Source organism: Pithys albifrons, chromosome Z (genome assembly GCF_047495875.1).
Source record: "Pithys albifrons albifrons isolate INPA30051 chromosome Z, PitAlb_v1, whole genome shotgun sequence".
NCBI lineage: Eukaryota > Metazoa > Chordata > Aves > Passeriformes > Thamnophilidae > Pithys > Pithys albifrons.
In genome coordinates, this window is record NC_092497.1 from 35,525,379 (window position 1) to 35,549,340 (window position 23,962).

General features: G+C 42.0%; 1 protein-coding gene across 5 annotated transcripts in view; it reads right to left on the reverse strand.

Annotated features, from left to right (window-relative positions):
- SEMA6A (semaphorin 6A) overlaps positions 1-22,786 on the reverse strand; it is a 126,440-nt gene extending 103,654 nt beyond the window's left edge. For all 5 annotated transcript variants that reach the window (XR_011699923.1, XM_071580518.1, XM_071580516.1 and 2 more), the window contains exon 1: positions 22,201-22,786. The gene's annotated coding sequence lies outside the window, so the exon portion shown is untranslated. The remainder of the gene's footprint in view (positions 1-22,200) is intronic.
- Between the last annotated feature and the right edge of the window lie 1,176 nt (positions 22,787-23,962).

The window sequence follows — 23,962 nt, forward strand, 5'->3', positions numbered from 1 at the left end:
GTCACACATGAACCCAATTCCTACCTCAGTCCTATGAGGAGCAGTTTGCAAGTACCACGAATTCCTTTCCAGCTACCCATGTGACATTTGGTCACACAGGTTGTTGGTTTTTTTCCTCCTTTCTGATACAAGTTTTTGGGATATTTTATTACTATAAACTACAAGAGCTCACTGAACAAATAAAACAAAAGCTCCTTTTCTCAAATGACTTGTCAAATTCTCTGGTAAGAATAGAGCCAGTACAAACAACTGTTTGAGGTGCGGTAACTCTTTCCACCATTTCCAATCAGGTCTCATGTCTGGAGTCTCTGTTTACCCTGGAAGAAGATGGCTATCAGCAGATAATTCAGTCCTGTGGAGTGCAGGTGTTGTACGCCACAAGGCATGTAAAAATGCTAAGGTGTACTGTAATTAATTTTCAGATTAAGTCTGGCAGTTTAGTATGTCTTATATGCAATGAATAATAATAAAAAATGTGTCCTAAAATCAAAGGGAGTTGAAAAAGAAAACAAAGATAAGAAATATTTCCTTATCTCTTGTTTCACAATAAAGAACTATTTCTGCTTTTGAACTGCAAAGCATAAACAGCACTTTTTTGCCAGCTCATAGATTTTTTTTTTGTTTCGACTCTTTCAGTGCTGTCATCTTGGCTCTGAGGGCAAACGGACACAGACCTCTGCAGCTGAGCTGTAACAAGACATTTTCAGAAAGAGAACGGTCTGATGTTGGCACAGAGCTGCCAGGTTGTGTCCTTAACTATACCTTCCCCAAAACACCACTATACAGCAAATAAAGAGGGGAGAGAGGCTGTGAACAATGACTCTTTTTAGTCCTACCAATTTCCAGGAATAGTGCGGCCAACCCCAGGCTGTGACATGGTTTTCACCCACCTCTCCCCGACACATCTGCAATCCAGGCTTTCATAACCAAGCACTTCTCTAAAGGGTCACCATACTACGTGCAGGATTCCTGCAGGTTTCTGCCATTTTGGGGATCTTACAAGCCATTATGGGCAATGGGAACTTTCTTCTATAGCGTCTGCAGTCAAGGTCTATTACTTCCCCTTCTCCTTGCAAATCCTGAAAATTACAGTATTGTTATTTCTCTCTGGAAGGAATGTCAAAGTGCTAAAAATTAGCTACATCAGAACTGGGTTGAATAATACATTCTAACCACTGTGAATTCCATTAGGAAATTAATTCCCACTAACTGACGTTATCTCAAAAGTGTTCATACACTACAATGATCAGCTGCAAATATATTTTCTACATGAATTGAAGAAATAGGTTTTCTTCAATTACGAGTAATTATCAAATATTTGATCTTACTGTACAGAACAGAGATACCATTTAGCATCAATTTAACATACCTACTTTATTTGGAGACTATATCCTGTTGAAAACTTGTGCAAAACCTTAACATCTCTAACATCCATTAAATCTATCTGATTAATTTGTCAACATCACCAGAAAATACCTATGTTTACAGTTTTTCTACTCCTTTTCACTGCCTATACCGAAATATTCAAGTAAATCAGTTCATTTCCAGAAATATTTCATAGGACCAATAAATATCACTTTTGTGTGACCTTCATATATAAGGGGTGAAATAATAGGGAGTGTACATCAAACAAAGGAGTGAGTGTATTACAAGACTCTGAATAGCAGAGTTTTTCCATGCTGACAGAGCTTTGTGCTTTTGTTCTGCAAATATCACCAAGCGTCAACTGGTAAACCTCCGCACACTGAGCAGTGATGATGCTACTCCTATTTCTACACTCTGGTGTCTGCATGCAGTGGGGTAAAAATGCTGTTCCTTGTCAGTTTGCTTTTACAAGAGCATCTAGCTGCTGTGGGCACAGTGCTGATGAAAACTGGTTCACCAGACAGTGAATGTATTTGAAGCAAATTTACTAGTCCAATTCCCAGCTCTTTAGCAGGTTTTTTAGGGGGGGTCATTGCTAGATGTGGAACTACTCTCAGTTTATTCAGAACAAGCTTCACTTTTTCCATTTTTTTTCCTCAGTCAGCCCTTATTGAGTAGCTTTGGTTCCTACTTTCAAATGCAACACAAATGACAATCAGATACGAGTTCTGAAAGCTGTTTTGTTTTTGTTTGTTTTGTTTTTTCCTGGAATTACTGCATTTACCAATGTGGCTCTTTAGCTTACCTCAACTTTCCCTTTATTATTTTGTTGCTCTGTTCCCAGAAAGGAGCCACAGTAGTAACACTATATTTTTTTCATTCAATCTGCATAAAAAACTCCACTAGTAACTGGTTTGCTGAAAAGCAGACAAAGGCACATGTCCAAATCTCTCTATAACATCAGAACACTGGAATGGAGATCCCTGCCATTATGACCAGAAGTTCACCTACCTTGGTATCCCATCTTTAGAAAAAACCATGAACAAATCTCCAGAGCAGAGACAAAACCAGAAGCACTGCAAATTGCTTGTAGCATTTCACAACTTTAAACTCTTGTGGCTTTGCGCCATTTTCCACATATTTTTGTGAATATCCATATTTAGTGCTTAAGCTACTTTGCTTCTACCTACAGACATGGATAGAGAAGAAGAAAGGAAAAACCACAAACTAATTAGAAATTCTAAACCTCGAAATGTCCCAGTCTTGGGTTTTTTTAGTCACACTAATGCTATACATTCTGATACCTATGTAAGTCACACAACCAGGAGGCAAGCAGCACATTCCTCCTTGGAGGTATGGAAATCTTTGGCTCTGTGTACTGCAGAGCACTGATGCTTGATATGGGAGTAGTGAGTGAGCAGATACAAATCACCTGGGGATCCAGCCATCTGCCTCTCACCCTACCAGATCAGAGGATCTCAGCTTTAAACCTATTTCCTACCTCAGCAAAGAAATATTTTACTTTTGCCAAAGATATGCTTAGGTAGGATATTCTTCATTTCCTCAGTAAAAAGGCAACCTTCCTATTCCAACTGCCATTTTGTTTGTTTTTTCTTCTCCTGTAGCAAAACAGCAGCCTCCTGAAGTTGTTCAAGAAGGCTGAAATGGTTAGTAGTAATCTTGAGGGAGAATTAAGAAGTAAAGTACATATAAGATAGTCAAAAGTGTGTAATAAATGCTATTTAACCTCTGACTGTCATTTGTCATGGATGTCATGGAGCACATGTGGCATGCATAAAATTATTAAACAATGTCTTTCCCACATGTTTTGGTTTTTGGTATTTTTGTTGTTTTGGGGTTTTTTTCTGTTTTTGTTTTTGTTTTGTGTTGTTTTGTTTTTAGTTCTGTATTGTAAGTTTGGTCTGGATTAAGCTTTACCTTTATATTTTTTAAAAATTATATTGCATTCTCTGTCTTAGAAGGAACAAAACAGTGTTTTACAAACTTTATTTTAATGTTGATAAAGCATAATACAAACTTGGTAATTGCTTACCATATCTCTTCCCTCAAGACCACCTTGAAATCTTAAACAAGTCAAAAAGTCCACACTGAGAATAAATATCAAAGACATTGCCAAATTTGCCTTTTTATTTAATTAGCAGACAAGCTCATTAGCAGAAGAGCTGTATAGAAGAGTTTGCCTGCAGCCCTTGGTCATGTCAAGGACTGCAGAGAAGTTGCACATGCAGAAAGCCAGCCAGTGCTGGCAGCAATAGCTGTAGATGGCAGAGCTGGGGGCAGGGATGTCGGTCCTCTAATGCAGGTGAAACTCTGCAGCACACCATGCCTAAAAGTGAGATTTGGCATCTTTAGTAGAGAACCAAACAGCAGATTCAACAGCATAGAGTACAACCAGCAGAACATGTCCCTAGTACATTTTCTGCATGTGGGAGGAACAGGTGGGAAAGACAACACATGTTTACAGCGTCGCATTGTCTTGTCTCATGGAGCACCACACACAGTCACAGATGGTAAACACACACTACCATAAGAAAACATGCAATGTATGTGTGCATCAGAGGGGATGAGTGTCTGCAGCTAGTCTGCATGGCATGAGCGGATAGCTCACAAAGCAGCCATGGCAGCCTGCTTCTGGGTCAAACTGCCTGTCACTGAGGAGTACCATTTATTATTTGGTTAGATTTCAGTACTTGTTCAGCACACAGCAGCTAATAGAGTGCTCTAGGAACTGAAAAGACTGTTTGTCTTTTTTGAACTAAAGGCAGTTCATTGCAGCCTCTCCAAGAAGGAGTGTGTCCATCTAATTATTGCTGGGATGTTGTCAAACACATTATACCTTAATATACAAATGAAATCTTAATTTACAATAATTTGATGATTTCTTCAACACTTTTCTATTGAAAAAATAAAATCTGGGGGACTAGAGGAGCCACAGCTGTTACCAATCAAATTCATTTAAGAAAGTAATGTGAAACAGCATGTTTGCGCAAGTTCATAATCACAGCAGAATTAAATAATTTTTACAGAGCATTTATTTGAAATGTTCTGTACACAAAGTTTGAATATGGCAGAAGAGTATTTCCCTTGCAGTTTAGGTTTGATTTAATTCCTCAAAATCACTACACAAATTGTAGGGTTCTTTATTTACACTTGGTTTTAATTTTAAGACCTGTGATAAACACCAGATTGCTTATGTTCGTCACGATACAGGCAGAGTCACCACACATCCTGCCCTGCCCTGCCTCCTGATACTACCCAGCTAGCATGACACAGTCCTGGCTCACTCTGGAGCAACCAGATCAGCAGGTTTTCCCTCTGTGGACATCTAGGTTTGGAGCTGGAAAAGAGTCTTTGAACTTCACATGGCTCCTGGCACATTAGTAGATATAGCCACAGTGGCACAATCACATTTAAAATAATCCTAGTGCTGATGTTACCCTTCCCGTACTACAAAGATCAACCCTGTACTGGTTGTCTGTACAGATACAAGTCCTGCCCATCTCAGCAGGAATTTTGTGTCCAGCACAGAGCCAGAGGCCTCCTGCCTCCAGAGTCACCCCATCTCTCACATTCCTACCCACAAATCCCTTTCTTCAACAAAACATGCTATTTTTTAAGAATGTATAATATATCAAAATCAAATTTTTAGGGATTTTAACCTCTGTATTCAGCCATGCTTTTTCTTCTCCAATGAGGCTACCAATGATTTTCCTGAACAGAGACAGATGTAAGGATTTTTTTAAAGGAAGCTTTACTATTTCACTGGAAACTGGCCAAAAGCTGTGAACATGTTCCAGACACCTGATCAGTCAGCTGCAAAGGGTAATACCTTTCCCTCATGGCTGCAAACATGTCAGCTCACCACTGGCCTGTCAAGAATATCACACAGTCCATTATCAGCTTCCCTTGAAATGCACATCTTGGAAAGCATCCTTCCACCTCTTTGCCCAAGACAGAACAACAAAATTGCTTACCATACTTGTTTTTAGTGCCTCTTATCTCTGCATTGCTATGTGTCAATCTCTCTTCCCCACAAGAAGAAAACACCTCGCCAAGCCAGTCACATGAAGTCCTTGACAATGGTGGAAAACCTTCTTTACCAATAGCTTGTGACAGAATCTGACAGAGTCACGTGAGATTTACCAGAAGAGTGTGGGGATGAAGAATAATCCAATCTGGGCTTTTTTCCTCCTCCAACCACCAAATTCTGTACGAAGGATAAAGAAATCAGGCAGAGAGACAAACGATGTCACTTGAGCTCCCATGTGCCATCTGTTTTTTCCACTTCAAGCTTCATATATACTTTAGATGGTGACAGCTCATCAGAAAGGAATTGTCCCACAGCATACTTATGGTTTGTAAGGCAGAGAATGCTTCCATCCTGCTCTCCCCTCCTGTTGTAGTTTGGGATTATTATGTAAATTCTCTCCCCTGCCACTTAACTGCCCAGGCCAGCGGTTAACAAAAGAAGTAGTTAACTGTTGATGGCTGGGGTGGGGGCAGGTTTGTCTCTTTTGGTTTCTTTTTTTTTTGGATTTCTCAGGAGTCTTGGCTCGGCGGAACGGGGGAGTGGGGGCTCGAAGGAGGCAGGCTGCTCTGCTGGTTACTGCTGGGGTTTTTTTTTCCTGGCTGTCTTGCCGCTGCCCACCTCGGACTACTTTTCGTGCCGTGCTGCTGTTGCTACCTGCCTTGGATTTGCTGCTGGTTGCTCGTACCTTTTCTGATTCTTGGACGGGGAACACAGGGGGAAGAGACTGAGTCCATCTGAAAGCCCACTGCTCGTCTGTTTCGCTGGAGAGAGACTGAAACTCACTCTGCAGCCAGCCGGGCTGTGACAAGGACACTTAAGTATAACCTTTTCTCCCGGAGAAAAAAACCTGCTGGGTTTTGTTGTTGTTTTGTTTCTTTTGGTTTGTTTTTTTTTCCCTCTCTTGTGGTGTTGGGGAAGTGGGTTGTACTAGTCTGTTTACATATATATATATATATATATATATATATATATATATATATATATAGCAGTTATCCTTCTTGTATTAAAATTCCTCTTCTTAAATTTGATAAAGAGTGGTGTGATTATTGTGGAGGAGGCCCCTCCCCTGCTTGTGGGTAAAACATTTTGGTTTTTTCGCCTCAAACCGAGACACCTCCTCTAATTTGGCACTTCAGCTATTCTTCTGTACCCATCTGACTATATACCTACAGCTAGTTCATTAATCCCTCAGGTTCCAGAAACGTTCTACTCCCCTCAGCCTTGACCTTACAGCTACTTTCCTTGTTATCTATACCCATTTTTTCTTAGAAGTTACTCTAACATATCAGTGGTTTTCCCATCACTTGGGGGTAAGCTGGGAGCTAGCAAGAGCAATATCATACAACTGCTGCAGCCACTCATAATTTCAAGGTTTATGGGTTTCTTGTTGACTTAGTAATGGTGCTATTTTTTCAAAGATAACATTTTTGAGAGATTACCAACAGCACTGACATGCCTCCAAAAATTGAACTTCAACTTAATTAACTGGGGAGCACCTATCAAAAGTATCTTTCTCATTACTGAAATACTTTGAGCAAAACTTCAGTCAGGAAAAAAAAAAGAAAAAAGTGGACAAGATAAAGTGATACCTCAACCAGGACCATCTTAGTAGTTTTCCTATGGGCAAAGATAAAAAAACCCGGCAAATTATTCATAGCTTGCAATCTCTCTTGCAAGCTCACAGAGCAGGCATTAACCTGATATATGTAAACTTTAACAAATATTATTAGCACTTCAAAGACACCACAAATATTGAAGTAGATAAATTCTCTACGACTTATTCTCCTCCAATCTATCCTTAAGCAGGACAACACAGCTTCTCATCTTTTGCCTGCTGAGTTAAGGCTGAGAATATACATTAGGTATGAGGTACAAGGTTCAAGAAAAGGCTTTCATTCAAACTGATAAAAAGTGAGAATTTTTCCTGTAGTTAGGGGAGACATCTCATTCTTAAATTTTCCATTTAGTTCTGTAGGTTCCAGAAATATGTTTTATCTTTCTATATGTCACACTATAACATAGATTTGTAATGGAGTTTTAAGCAGAGAATAATGGCACTGACTTCAAGATATTCTAGCATTTTCTAAACCTACACCATGGTCAAAGAGAGTGACCCTGTTTCACTGTTATTGGTAGGAATACTCCGTATGTTCTTGGGAGATCACAGGTTCCATCATTAGAGTCTATTATAATATTTTATAGAGTATTTCACTTAATTCTTAAAAGATAGTCTAGTTAGTGTGAGCCATCTTGTCACTCAGTGGCACTTATGCTTAATTCTCTCTGGTTTCACCACACTGTTGCACAAAGCAGCTTTCCTTGTCTGAATCAGTGAGACCTAAGCTGGAGCTGGCAGCATGTTGTCTACAGAGCCAGGGCTGCTGAGGCACCACTCTTGGAAAGATGACTTGTGCTTGTCATCCTGAAAATCCAATACACGCTCCAGTGTACAACCTCTCTATTTTCCGCACTGTTCAATGATATTGAGATGGGCTATTGAGGTGAGCTTGGGACAGATACCTACAGAGTCTGTGGTCTCCTCTGAGAAAAACTGAAGGCTTCCAGACTTATTCCACATCTGAAGTTATGAGCTTGCGCAAAGCAGAAATCTACATAAACAACTGCCTGGTCTATAAAGTTTGGTTTACCATCAGGTAAAAACTGTGAGTGAAGAAATCAGGCACCATCTTTAATTGGAGATAAACTTCCACATATCACCAATGCATTTCCAATGCAACATTTTCATGTAGCCAGGAAAAGAAAGCTAGAGTCTTTTAAAAGTCTTTTGGTACAGCTGATTTATTTATATTTCCATTTGAGTTGTATCGGTTCTAAGTCTCTAGACATTTTAGTCATGACACATTTCAACACTCAACTTGCTATTTTTTTTAAGAACTGAGACCTGATCATATGAGACTTAAGAACTAAATGCTTTCTTTGTGAACACATCACTTTTCTGCTATACACAATGTCAGCTGCATGACTGATCTAAGACTTGAGGTGTGGATTGAGTGGCAAAGGTATGAACTCAGGTCAGAAGGAAGCATCTGTCCATAGAGCAATTGCAGGATACAAACACAAATATGCTACATTTTTAGAAAGGTCTTCCCCAGATAGGAAGCCACTGTAGTATGATAAGATAGATTCAGGGAGAGAGCAAAACACAGAGAAGTTTTAAGCACAAGCGGCCCAAAATCAACATGTGTGAGCACAGGCATCTTGAGCAGCCAGCTGTGCCCTTCTGCTGATTTCTTAGCCTATGTGGATCTAAAGAATTCAGCAGGAGTAGGAGCAGTGTGATTCTAAAACATAAAACTTCCTCCGTGAGTATCTTGCTCTGAAGTAAATAACCAACCAACCAGACCAACAAATCCCCAAAACATGCTAACCCTCACAAGTCCTTTTTGTTAAGACTAGAGCACTTGGGCTTGAGTCCTTAAGCAAAAGCCACTTTTGGATGGCTAAAAGAATGACTTTCAGAATCTGCATTTTACATTCCCTGAATCCATGATATGACTATTGTTAGGAAAAAAGGACTGAAAGATACTGTGTCTCAAGAAAGACAAACGAAAGGGTTTGAGATAAGCACTGAATTCACATGGGACTGACCTGAGGCAAAATTCCAATCCAAATGAACAGTATTTCTCAATAAAATAAAAAACAAACAAACAAACCTAACTGGAAAACTGAAAATTAAAATTACCTTAGATTTGTGGATCAACTGAGCAGCTGATTTCTAAACGCCTTTCTTAATAAGGAATTACTTGAATTACTATTTCTTTATTTTTCTAAGCACTGGGAAAACACAGCTGCTGCAATCTATTTTTCTGTGTCTTGCAAAAACTTTATCTAATTCTGGTAGCCCTTTAAGCATGAGAGTATTTAAATACTTTTTTAAAGCTACAGAAAATATACTTCATAGGAACAAGGGGATGTGGTAAAATTACTGCCAGGAACTATTTAAAGGCTTGAAGCAATTTCTATCCTCCTGTTTGAAGAGGGAAGAAAAAAAACCCCAACTGTGTTAAGGACATGGAATATCTTTCTCTCTTCCCTTGTCTCAAAAAACCCAAAAAAACCCACAAAAAACCCCCAAACCTAAAAAAACAAACCAACAAAAAAACCCCAACCCCAAACCAAACAACTAATTTGCCTTAGCTTAATCTACGCTTCTATGCTTAACCTAGCATATACCATCTCTTTTTTATGAATACTGAAAAACTAAATAGTAAGAGGAGAGAAGCTCAAGATAGACCAAGAGAATTTGGTACACCCTTTTGCTAATAAGCACAGCTGCTGTTTCTGCTCAGTGCAAATTGTATTATTTTGTGTTCAGTTGGTTGCATTTGTATAGTTTGACAGTCTTATCTATCCTGTAGGGCTGAGGAAAACAGCACACCCACTGAAACCAAACATGAATTTATTTTCTGTAAAAGCAGAGCTGAGACACGAAAGCTGTGAAAGAAGCTTGCTAGCAATTCCTTGTGTAGGCAGCATATTTCACTTTAATCATATGCATTATGGCCTTTATCCACCGCTTTGATATCACTCCTAGAGCTTTGCTGCACATCAGTTTGGCTAACCCACTTTCTGATGTCTGTGCCTCTGTATAAGAAAGCTGAAAACTATATTGCTTCTTAGACTGCAAACAGCAAGGCAACCCACATACACAGAGGCAAAATCAGTGCCTTTGACGAACATGGCTTGTGCCCATCATCCCGTGGTTCTAACTCCATGTTTTTCATTGTTCCGTTGTCACCCAGACACCTGCACTGAGCTGTTTAAACACTAGAGGGCAGGCGACATGCAAAGGAAAACGAGCGGCGCATTCCCCAAGAGTTTTCACAACCCAAACAGCCAATGTTAAACAGACTGTCGGAAAATTTTAAAAATTAGAGAAGCGCTTCTCACTTTCAGTATCAAAAACATGTGATCAAAGCTCTTCCTTTTCTCCAGTCAATACACTACCTCTGCAGTTAGAAACTGTGTCAAAAGGTGAATGGTCTTTTCTCTTGAAACTTGTAGCAATTTCTAAGGCTACTATCCAACAGTAAGAAAAGTTACTTTTCCTCTTTCCAACACTTGACACGCAGTCTAGTGAAAATGCAACAGATTCTCTCCCAGTATATTCCACCCGCTGAAATATTTAAGGCTCTCCCCACCATAAATGTATTTTGGTAAGTGTGTTGTGTTCATTCTTACACAATCCTGCTATTTAAATGCGGGTAGTTGTTAGAGCAGCCGGCTCCTAGAAGTAGGCAGTGCAGCTGCGAAGTAGCAATCCAGCCCCCCTTACTAACACATTCTCTGCTGGTTTGCTGTTGAAAAATTTCCAGTACTAGAATCTTTGAAGCTAAAATATCAATTCAGTTTACAGATGCCGTCACAGTACAATGCCTTCTTGAGCGTTTTGCTGCTATTATTATTGTTGTTGTTGTTGATATTTTGAGCTCATGAGTTAATTTTGTCAACAACAACAAAATCAGTAATTAATGACTTCTAATGAAATCAGCAAGCTTTATGTCACCAATATGGACAGGCCAGCGGTTACTTTTGTAGACAAATTCCATGCCTGGCAAAAATATGCAATCTGAAGCAAAACTGTTAGTCCTCTTTTTTTTTTTTTTTGGTTGATGCTTACAGATCAACAGTTAGACCCTTCTAATCCATATTTTCTTGTCTCTGCCCAGGCCCTCTACACTTATTACATAAGTGCACATTACATAAGCAATGTAATTGATTCTGATGAAATATTCATGTAAACTAAGAAGATTTGTTTGAATAGTTTTAAGCTAGGAATTCAGATATTTCAATATTTGGAGCCTGGCATAAAGGGGAAGGTCAGGATTAGTCCTAAAAAACACAGTGGTGTAAGCATTTGTGTAGAGGATCCAGGTTTTGAAAAGTTCTTGAAGTTCTTTGACTGTTATAACAATGAATTCTTTTATCTGCTTCAAACTAAACCATATTCTTGACCATTTATGGGGGGAGGGGAGGAAATAAAAAAAACAAAAGGAAGGAAAAAAAGTCTAATGAACAGATTTGCTATTCAAGGTGATTCAATGCAAACATTCTTACAGACCACTTCTCTGATATTAGTAATCATTATACAGTTCCAGCTTTTCCACCGCTCTTCAGCACATCAGCAGCATTTATTCTACTAACATGTTACCAAGAAGGGCCTGGCTGAATTACCTCTCTCACATAAATAATGCTTGAGTTGGGTGTTATTTGTTTGGTTGGGTTTTTTGCAAATGATGCTACCTTCAGGATTTCAGCTAAGCAAGAGAGATTATGACAAAGATGACCACAAAAAAATTGTAATAAATGCAAAAGGTGCATTGAAAAGGAATTAGAATTCATGTGTTAGAGAACTTACTATATTCCACAGTTTGCCTCATATTTTCAAAGTTTTTCTCTGATAGATACTTAACACATGCATGTAGTCCTTTTAAGAAGTATGTTTTGAAAATCAAAACTGAATTTTTCTCACAGTCATCCAGACAGTCAAGAGCCTTCATCTCACACCTTCAGGCCATTAGCTCCAGGTTGGTTAAATCTGCCTTTTGTATTACACATGTTGTTGAATGAGAACAGGATCTCCCTTTTTTTGTTGTTTTTATCTTGGGAAAGGAAGTGTTCTGGCAGTATGTCTAGGTCTTATGCTTAGAACAGGATAAAGCAAAAAAGACGACACCACCCTGCAATATATGTGTCTCGTGATGGAATTAATCAGTGTATCTGAACAGGATGAACTTCCCTACAATAGAATTAAAAGGAAACACCTTGCAGATAATAATGCAAAAGTGTAGTAGCTCATGCAAAAATCTTTCCTTTTCCCACAACAGCTCTTTAAGGTTTCAGTTTTTAATTTCTTTTTAAAGAAAAACAAATCCCTAATCCAATTCAAGAATAATTTCATCAGAGGGAAAAATAGAAACAACTAAAAACCAAAACATCCCAAAAAATCACTAGAGTAAACTTTGTCTTCTTGCTTCTTCATGAAAAATCTGCATCAAGTATTTCTAGAAAAGCAAGACTTTCTTCATGGACACAGTTCTTAAAAGACATGTTACATAATCGCCCTCCTATCATATAACAGACTACAGCAAAATTTTTAAAATTCAATTTAACTGTGGTCGTTTCTGATTTAATACGTGTTGGATCAGTAAGTTTTAACTGCAAAAGCTGTACATTTGTAATTAATGAGTACAAATTACTCAGTAGGTTGAATACTATTAGAAGTTTATACTCGTATAACAAAATCTGTTCATACAGGAAAATAAATTCAACAGTTGATTTTAATTCAGGATACCCTTCTTTCTTTAGAGAGCTATGAAGAAAAGCCAGTACTATAAGGATTATGACCCAAGGTTCAAGATTGCAACTAAATAGCCTCTAGTCCTCTCTATATAACAAGAGGCATTTTGAATCAAATACCAGGCTGCATTTAGCCATGCTCATGGTGTGAAGTACTACTCAAGAAAGATTATCCCATGGGACTCAGCCTGTTTTGCCATCAAGCGACAAAAAGCATAGAGCAACTGGCAGAAAAGGCATTTCATCCCATCTTTTTCTTTGCTGTGGCATTTTGGAACATGATGCAGCAGTATGCTCCTGGGCCGTGCAGACTGCAACCACAGCATTTCCTATGGACATCAGGCATGCAGCCAGTGCTCCAGCTGCCCACCAGTCATTCTTCCCCACCCACCCACTCCAAAGGACCACTGTGTGCTCTTCCCACACCTGGTGACCAGCTGCACGCACCCAGGGAGCTTTGAGGCTGAATAGGGGACAACTCTTTTCTCTCTCAGGTCTGTCCATAAGCACACAGACCAAGACAAGGTTCAGCCTTCCAGCAATATTCAGATGGTAAGATGTGCAAGATTTGCAAAACAAACGCTGTAACATTGCATAAAAGACACAAATACAACAATTACTTTCCCAGAAATTATTTTTTTTCTGGATAAGTACATTTGATTCAGTTGCTTGGGGATGCAGAAGAACTTTTATTGTCAACCATAAATAAACTGAAACAACAATGCTCCCAGGGAAGTGGCTGAGTCAGTGACTCAGGTTTTTAAAAGTTGGGCAGAGGTATATAAAACATATATAGGCGTAGCACTTAGGTATACAGTGTAGTGATGTACTCGGCAGTGTTAGATTAAGGGTTGGACTCGATCTTAGAGGTCCTTTCCAACCTAAAAGATTCTATAATTCTATACTAAACTCTAAATGGAGTAAGGGCTTGTTGCTGAAGTGTTCAGTGCAAATTCTTTCCTAATCTCCAACATGAACATGACTGGCTTGTTATATTGATGTATCACTCATTTCTCTGTTTCCTGAAGGTAAAAAAATAAATTACAAGATTAAAAAATCATCAGTGTTAAAGAATGTACCTTACAGAACTGCTTAAATTAATTTCTATACCAGGAGATTCTATACCTAACCTGAAATTAAAAGAAGTACAATAAATTCTAAGAAGAAAAACACAATGTACCTCTACAGCTTTCAAACCAAGATATTTCCCCACTTTAACAATTTTCTTACTTAATCACTACTTCCCCACTCTTCCAAATGGAACTGCAAAATGATCAGGACATCTTATTCTATCCTGTCAGATTGCCAGTCTACTAGATACATGCACATTGTGAGTTTACCTAGAAAAAGGGCAAGATTAATTTCATGTAAAATATTTGTATACAACAGAGTATGCAAAAGCCAGACTATAAACCAGAACTTCCATACTATGTGAGAGTATAAAATTACAAATACAGATTTGGCGTGCAGCTACGAACAAAGTTTTAAAATTCATGTGAAATTTTCGGACTTCCATTTTTTCTGTTTGTAAGACTCCTGCGGGTGGATTATGTACAACAGGCACATGTTCTCAATCTGCTTGTTGATGTCACTTCAAAAATTAACAAGATTGGGTAGTAAAGTCGTAAGCGGATGCTTGAAAGCTCATCTTTAAGTGCACCCTAACCATCTGAAAGTAAAAAAGTGGCTAATTTTCTAGATTAGTTCCAATCATACTGAATTCTTTAATCTAAACTGCACAGCTTTTTAACACTAACTTTGACTGATTTGAATAGTTAAGGCTGGCGCTTTTTTATTATTGTTTTTATTATTTTTTGAGCAGAAAGTACATGAAGCTTATCTGTACAAGACTTAAATTGCTTCATCAGAACCAGAAGGAAATCACATGATTCTGCAGACACTGTAAAATCCAGAAGAAAAGAATAAATGGGATTTAAATATCTGCTAAAATATGTGGCTTACTATTGCTCACACAGAAGTGATAAAACTTTTTTCTCAATGGGAAAAGAAAAATGAAAACATTATTTGCTTAGTGAAATATATTTTGTGTATTATTTTATATTATGCACAACTGATAATTAATATTGAGCACTACATCGACAAGTCTGTTTTCTAGCTACTTTCCTGTTAGTCGTATTTACTACTTTACAATTTTTCTCCTTCATCCATAAGGGTATTACTAACTACATTTCTGAAAGTATGTATGTTTTAATACTGAATTTGTGAAGAAATATTGAAATACCTTTAAAAAAATACTGCCAATGCCAACATAGTGCTGAAAGAGCACTACTTCTGTCTGAAAAAAGTTTATTTCCCCTTTTTGACTTTGTAATTCAAGCTGCTTTGCAGGTAATAAAAGGGCTCTTATTGTAATTTTATTAAAAGTAAGAATAAACATGAACTGTCTCAAACAGGATATGATGTCGTATGTAACTAAGTTAAAAGGGAATGCAGAACAAATTACCTGGATTACTTAGAAATGTTCTAATTTACCCAACAATTTATCAGAAGAACTAATGAAAAGCCTCTTGCTCTTACAATGCAAAGAGGTAGCCAATAGTCTCTGAAGTGTACAATTTTACCAGCAAGACAAAACAAAAAGCAAACCTTGGGAGTAAATATCAGCTGGACATTCACATAACAAGGTCCAGAGAGACATATCCAGAAGTTTCCGCATTTAATCCAGCTCTGAATAATGTTGGATGCTGTTCTCTCTTCCTTCAGAGCTCTTCTACTGCCAAAATAACTGCAAGGCTTGCAAGTCCGAATGTATCGCAAGCTTTTCCCAAGGCACCCCAACACTATCTGAGGCACTGAAACTATGGCAACCGAATAAGAAAGCAGCTTCCATGATTAATAGATGAAGATCCCAGTGACAGTGCCTCACTAGGCCATAATTCAGGAATGCAGGAGGAATTAGCATAGAATCTATCTCAATCTACCAATAAAATACAAATTTCAAAAGGCATCAACAAAACCACCATTTTTTTTCTGTTCCAAAAACCAAAAAAGCACTATGGAACCATTAAATGTTCAAAATCTCATTAACATTTCAATGAATGGCTGCCTGAAATGCAAGTAATGGATAAATGTTCGTGAACAAAGGCAACAGAAACAACATGAGAAATTTCCCATTTGACTATCAAAGCCATATGAGGAATACTCAATATATAAAACATCTGAGCGAAAATGAGCAGACAGAGATAAGAAAGTAGAAATAATGTTTGCTGCAGCCAGGAATATATTCAGCTGCAGTTTTTCGCATTGTGTTGGGGATTCCTAAGGGAGAGTACTTTTTCCATCTGCTGAACTGCAACACCCGACCATATCTGTCTCTATACATTTTCATTATTAGAAGGCCCCAAGAGTTTGTCAGGGTCATTGTAAAATTAATGATGGTTAGGAATACCTTTTTGTTTTAAGCACATAACAGAACCTCTGTTACTATCTCCAGCAAAAGTACTTAGTGTAGTAGTTCTTAGCCAACTAGATGGCCTCAGACTAAGGTGAAAGGGTATAACAAAAATATTATTTTTTTTCCACTTTCATAAAGTTTTCACAAAAGAAAACTGGTTAGAGAACATAAATGAAAGCACAGGTATGCTTTTTTTTTGCCTGTTTCATGGAAAGGGTACAATCCTGCAGTCAACACATGGTTCTACCTGGAGAGAGTGAGAGATGATGCCAAAGGCCTCCCCATACTGAGGACAGCACACATGCCATGCCACATGATGTGCAACAATGCTGTGCATCTGTTCCTGGAAACTTTTTAAACTCAAAACTTCAGGCATGTTACAGAAGTATATTTCTACAGAAAGTTCCTTGGTAGCAGTTTTGTCAGTAGCTAAAAAAAAACCAAAAAATCCCCAAAACCAAAAATGGCCTGGAGTAGTCCATGATATATGAATTTCAACTATGTAGTATAAATACTTTATATAGAAGTGCCTATTATTAACAATACTTTTAAAGGAAAGGTCATCACTGAATGTAGTGAATTACCATATGTCTTCACTCTACAGATACAGCAACTGGCAGTTCTGTTAATAGCTGGTTTATCTGCTTCATTTTAGATCTCTGTTTCAGCCACTGAAGAAACACTTTGGTGCTTTGGGAAAAATTCTTTTCATACAAAAATGACCCTGTATGCACATTAAGCATAGCACACCCCTCCTCTTGGCTAACAGATAACTACAATTCGATATTGCAAGAGACTTCATAAGGTTTTGCAGCAAAATACAGGAAAATTCATGTTGGGTTTTCCTTTTTTTCTTCTTTTTTGAAAACTGTTCTTAAAAAAAAATCTTCTTCCTTTTTTTATTAAACTATAGCTGAAGTTAAACTTTAGATTTCAGAAGGCATAAATCTGTTAGCCTTATTTATATTCATCTGGTCCACAAAAGCTGAGAACATGATTATTTTATGCAGGGAAGCATAGATCTCTCATCCCCTTCACTGTTTTCAGGGCCCCCACTATTAACTGTTAGCAGCCTGTAAAAGTCTGAAGTGATAAAAGCTGTAAATGTCTCTGTGTATGCCTGTCTTTCAAATAACCCCAGCCAAGACCTCCAGAATACCATAATTTTGTAGGTGCAGACTGCTTCTTTATTTTTTTTCTCCTGCCATTCCCATACCATATTTAATTTTGAATCCTTTCACATCTTCCAGTGGCTGAAACAAAATAGACACATGAGCAGCTTGGGAACACCACAAGACACATGGGAGGTGCAATATCTATAATTATAACACAGTAGGTGGCACTCTTCCCTTTAAATCCTAGAGCTGTGCCTTGGAGATGTGCTGCCATATTGCCATGTTGCAATCCAGACCCCAAACCAAAGCGATTTTTACCACGGACAATTAAAAGATCCCTTAACACTGTATAAGCCTAAGCATTCAGTTATTTCCATGGTCATAGGTTACATAGCACATAATGAAAATACAGACATATAAACTCCACTCTGTCAGATTTGCACTTGAACCGAGTCCACTTCTGTCTTCACAGACCCTACACACACCAAAGCTCTTCCTCACTCAAGAGACTGGTGCACCAGGACAAAAATAAAAATACTCCTTTAGAGACCACTTGTCAGGCTCAGGCCCAGGCTTTCCCCCAGCTGCTAGTTTTTGCCTTAGAACGCCGTTCATATAACTGTGCTGTTGATCAGCAGTCAGACTGTGCTACTGAGTGTATCTTACTGCCATAATGTCTCACCCACCTCAGAGTAATCCTGATACTCAGAATTTATGAGCATAAAATGCTCAAATGGTCAAGAAAAAAAAGCATTCCTTACTCCTTATTTTTCTGTTGCCTTGTCAAGCAAAGCTTGTCACAATTTGTCAGACATGACTTGCTCCATGACGCACAAACCTAGGTCTGATTTAACATTAAAGGGCCATCCAGAGCTTCAGGTACTTAACAAGTATTGATTCCCAGCAAAGAATAGTATTTTCGGTTTGGGGTTTAACAAGGAGAAAAGTTCCCATTTAAGTAATATTTCAGCAACTGTCTTTATTCTCAGAACATTATACAGGCAAGCAAGATTTTTCTGGGTCAGCAAAGCTTACTTGGGTGAATGAGACTAGGAAAGATAAGGGCTAAAGATTTACTTCATCAATAAATAGTAGGAAGTCAAACATTGCAGCATCTGTATCAAATCAGGATAATGAAAACTTCTGTTTTAGTATGGTTCAACTTTTCTCTAGCATATACTTTGTGTAATATAATTTGATTGTTGTTTTCCAGAATTTACTGGCTTGTTTGTTTTCAGCACTCTGCTATAGCTTGTGGGAGTCAGGTACTATACACAAAACATTTGTTTGGGTAGTATAACAATGTGCTCTTGCAAACAAGTTGGATGTAAGGCATGTATTAGCTCAGGTCAATTTAATCCTGAAACATTTTATGTCTTCCCTGCTGTAAACCATGTGAACTCCTTTCATGTGTATTTATGTAAGGCTCTTCAAAACAAAATGACAAATTTCCCCTTCTCTTCCCAAAACATACACAAGCAAGTTCACAATCACCTACTTCCTTTTAAATGCAAACAGTTCTAGTCTGGATTTATCACAGGTCATTAATTTGATTTCTCTCCATTTTTTTTTATTCTTTTCAAAAAAGGAATGAAGGCAACTTTTCACCCTTAGCACAATCCACCTCCTTCAGTCTTAAACCCCATGAACTGCAATCTTCTATTTAAAAACATTAAAAGTGGACTATGGTTAATATTTAATATTCACTTTCATCTTCAAGCAGCTAAAAATATTAGCTAACCATGTTTCTCATAAATGTCAGTGCTCAATTATTTTTTGGTATGATTTCAGCTGGTAGGGTGGGTTTTACCATGAAGTAAGAATACACAATTTTCAAGTAGACTAATTGAGAGTACATAGAACATCTGTGACTGTATAATTCATAGTCCCTGAAAGCATTCACCCATGCTTCAAACATTTGATTCCTATTATATGAAAAGCAAATGTTACAAATATATGTTAGGGTATTACTTACTATTTTAAATTTTGTTTAGCATTTAGACAGAATCTCATTTAGGCATTCTGCTCCTGAACTAAACTTCCATAAAAGGGAGATATTTTCTCCAACAAAGAGTGGTGGAGAATGGAAATCAACTTTTTAACATGTAGGAAAACGTTTGGCTTTAAAGAGAGTTAGTTCTCTTGGTCATATAATTTATGAGAGCTACCATATTAAAACTAGGCTCCTATTAGACAAAGTGATACCTTACACAGCTAAACATCTTGGCATCTGTACTTCTTTAATAATCACAAACCTTCCCAATCTCACTGAAGCAGGTATTTCCTTTCAACCATGTATGAGGCAAATCAATGAAGAAAGGGGTTTGCTGAGCAGACCCAAATTTCTTCACAATACACTAGAATAATCTCATTAAAAAGAAAAGGGGGAAAAAAGCTAATCACAGCAAGATCATTTTGCTTTTCTGGTCTGAAATGGCAAAGGAAATCCTAAACATAGTAATAGGTACATAAAACTTACCTGGAGAGAAACGCCACAGATTGCTCAAAATCTGCATGAATTCTGATTAAAAAAACCTGACTCTACTGGACTTCATGACATTGATGCCAGAGGATTTACTCACGTAGTAAAAATTACTTGGATAAGAATCACTGGGTCACACTTAAATTAAATGCACAGCAAAATCAGTTACTGAATTAATCGTTGTGAAGACAGTGGGAAAATCACACATTTAGCTACTGTCTTGGAGGTCAACTTAATAATTAATATCGTTGCTGGATGATATAAAACAAGTGAGCGGAATCTTTGTCAAACAATAAGTCACCTCGTGCAAGCCTGTGACAGAAAATGGTTGTGGAGACTCAGCACTTCGTCATTTACAACACCTGCACGTTGTGTGTGCTCCTTTGGAAAATGAAGTATTCACCTTTCAGTATCAGGAAGTAGCATCTTTTACAATTTATCACAGACCTAACTAAAGCCTTTATTTTTTGCCGTTCTATTAGTGAAATAATTCTTTGTATCAGCCAAACATCCGCGCTGTACTGACGCTAGCACAAGCGTGCATGTTTACAAACTTTAAAAGCAGCAATTAGCTCGCGAGAGAAACAGGAGAAGAAAATACTCCCTGAACAGACGGTCAAGGTTAGAAAAAGACAGAGCCATTTGCGTACGGAAGACCCAGCAGCTGCCGCCTTGTGACTCACCCTAAGATGAGCCAAGCAGGAGAGAGCCGGTGGCAGAAGGGCATCTCCCCTGCAACTGACCGGGGTGTAACCTCAGTCTCAGTCCTGCTTCCCCCGCCAGCCCCCTACCCACACGCCGTCCGGGCCACCCCCGAGAAACGCCTTCCTTGGACAGCCAGGCACTAAGGAAGGGGCGGGGGCACGGTCGAGCCTTCGTAAGACGCAGGTACTTTTCCCACGGGTGATGGAGACCCAAACTTTTCACTGTTCTCTCGGCCGAGGAAGCTAAGGGCGGTGCTGACCCTCGATCGCCCCAACGGCTGTTCGAGCCCCCGCCGTCGCCTGCCGTGCCTCGGCGCCGCGTCGCCACCGTACCGCAGATGGAGGTTCAGCCTGCTAGCGCACCCTGCCCTCAGCCGGGAGCCTTCCCGGCCCATGCAGATGAGGGGACGAGTTATCTATGTGTGCAGGGGGAAATTACTCCTTTCGTGCTCAGCATCCTTTCCCCTCAGCAGCATCCTGTCCCCTCCTCGGCATCACCAGCACTAAGGAGCTCCGCTCCCGGTCCCCGCCCAGCCTCCCTGCGACCTGCCGTCGGCCCGCCGGTCCGCGGCGGCGCGGGGCGTTTGCGGGGCGCCGCCATCCCGCGGCCCCTCCTCGGGGGCCGGCCCTGTTATTCCCCTTTAAAAAAACTTTCTCTTTTCCACCGTTTCGCTCGGCTCTCGCGGGGCCTGGGGTCGGAGAGGGGCCGCGGGAGCCGCAGGGCTAGTGCTGGGCCGCCTCGCGATGCTGCCCGCCCGCCGGGCCAGCCCGAAGGGGTCCGGCCTCGCCCAGCCCGTCTGCCCGCGCTCCCCGGCCGAGGAGAAGGGGCTTGGCAGAGCCACTGGCCTGCGGGGGAGAGGCTGGTGGCGCCAGGCAGATAGGGGCGGGGAGCATCCCTGCCCCAGTGACACCCTTCTCCTCAGGGCTGCGAGAGGGCAGTTGGCAGCCCACCTTGGCCGGAGCCAGGGCGGGGGGGATGGCGACCACTGTCCACAGGGAGAGGACGATGAGGGGAGCCAGCGGCCCCGGCCCACGATCGCGAACAAAGCCCGCGGCTGCGCCGAGGGCTGCTCCACAGAAGAAGTTATCTCGGTTCCCAGCCACTTCCCTCAAAAAGCAGTCCCAGCCTTGGAAAAAAACCAGTAAATAAATACATCGGCCGCGACCGAACTACCTCGCAGGAGAGGAGAGACGGCGGGGTTACGCCTCTGCACGGACCGGCCACATAGTTCTTGTAACAAAGACCCCACCACCCATCCCCACACGATGCCCGGTGGCCTCGGGGGGCGCGGGCAGCGGCCTCGGCACCGGCGGCGACCTGCGACTGCCCAGCGCCCCGCGGTGCCCCGGCGGGCGCGACCCCCGGGGAGCAGGGCTCGGGGATGGAAGGCGAGGAGCCCTAGCACGGCGCATGCAAGCCATGCCAAGGGCTAGGGGAGGGAGGGTAACATGTTAGGCAACTGGGGGAAGAGGAGGGAGGGAAGAATAAGAGAGAGGGGAAAAAAAGAGAAAAGAAAGACGAAGCCACGAGATGCCGGGAAAGTGGCAACAGCAAGCGCAGCGTGTGCACTTGCGGGCGCCTATCCTCCTCCCTAGGCGCTGCAAACGATGTCGAGACAGAAGGCAGCAGCCGGACTCAAATCACACCACCCTCGCTCCTTCCGAGCCTGCCGGGGCGACCCGGGAGCCTTTCCTTCCGAGCAACCCCAAAACACCAGGTAGGCAATACGGACGGGGGAGTACTGTACCTTTTCGGTGCATGTATCTGGGCAGCTAGAGGACAACTAGCTGATGTAGTGTCCCATTTAGTAATCCATTTTAGGGGATCTCTCTGGGAAACCGGAGCCTCTGTCCTTCGCAATCCTTTGTCATTACTACATGTGTGCTTCCCGGGGGATGGTGTATTTAATATTTCTACTTTCTGAATTGCAAAAGCAATTTGTTCATTTCCAATGATGGGCGAAAAGGGGAGGGATCAGGTAGAACAAAAAAAAAAAAAAGAAAAAATATAAAAACCCCAACAACACGTTAGCAACTCCTCTCCAGACCCAAATTCCACTACGGTTCCACTCCAGTGAGTCCCCTTCAGTCGAGCCTCGGGAGGGAAGTCATTTCGGGGTCTCTTCCTGCTCCCTCTACCAAAAGTGCTCCCGGTGTGACGGCTGCTTCAGAAAAACTCCGAGGTTGGAGGCACTAGTTGTGCCACGGCAGGAAAGCGCAGTTGCTCCTCGCTTCGGGCTGCCGGGTATTGGACAACGCGCGGCAAGGACCCGGGAGCTGCTGCCTGTCTCCCGCCGCTCCCGCTCCGCCGCCCGTCTCCCGCCGCCCGCGCTGCCCCCGGGACGCGGCTCCGCCGGCGGAGGCGGAGATTGGGCGCAGACAGGCGCGCGCCGAGAGGGCGCGCCCAGCCCCGCCCCGCCGCGCCCCCCACCCCACGCCAGTCCCGCCCCGCCGGGAGGGGCCGGGCCCGAGGCGGGGCGGGGCGGGGCCTGCAGGTCCCCCGGGGCGGGCCCGGGCCTGACGGTGACGCAGTGCTGCTGGTGCAGGCGGCATTTCGGGGCCGGTGCTGGGCGCCATGAGGCATGTGTCGAGCAGGTGGCTTCGGAGCGAACCCACCGCCCCTGGGGCTTGCCCGTCCCCTCGGAGATGCCACCGCCTCTCAGCATCACAGCCGTTCCACGCCGAACGGTTCCTTCCAAGGGCGGTGCGGGGCAGAGGGCGGCAGCAGGGGCCGCTGCCGGGCCCCGGCGGCAGCGTAGCGCCGCGCATGGAGCCGCCACGGGCCGTGCCTCCTGGGCGCATCCCCCGTGTCCCCAGCGGCAGCGGGACTGGGGACGCAGCTGGCGGCTGGCCGTCCGCTTGTCGCCTTTCCGCCTTCCCTCCACCCCGTCTCGCCGCGGTGGTCGCTGACTGCGCTAATCCCTGCCTCGGAGCCGATCGAGCCAGGAGCAGGAGCAAGCGGCGCTAATACATTAATCCCCTTCTCCCCGTCGCTGCCCGAGGCCCCCCGCCACTGCCACCGGCGGTAATCCCCCTGCTTGGCCCCGGAGGCTGTGCTGGGACCGCTCCCCTTCCGCCGCGCAAGGCGCCCGAGCCGCCACCTCCCCGCCGCGGTCCCAGGACGGGAGCGGCCGGTGCGGAACCGGCGCCGCCCGGAGTCGGTGCGTCCGGCCCGTGAGTCCGGCCCGGGGCTTTCCCCTTTTCCCTCTCCGCTCCCGCTGACCTCCTAGAGCATCAGGACTGGGACGGACAGGCTACGGGAGCGGGCTACACTGTAAACCCTACGAAGTAGTCGAAAATCGGCGAGCTGAAACCCCTCGTGCTCCTTTCCTTGACGGCGGCATTCGATTCCTCGAGTTTTAGCAGTAATTTGTACCCTGTAGATCTCGCCGGAGTTAAGGCTGCAAGGAGAGGCTCTAGTTATTTCATCACGGAGGTATCTCATTTCCGGGGGATTCATTTACATGTGCAATTGCTTTAACATGATTTTATTTTTTAAAATTTATTTAT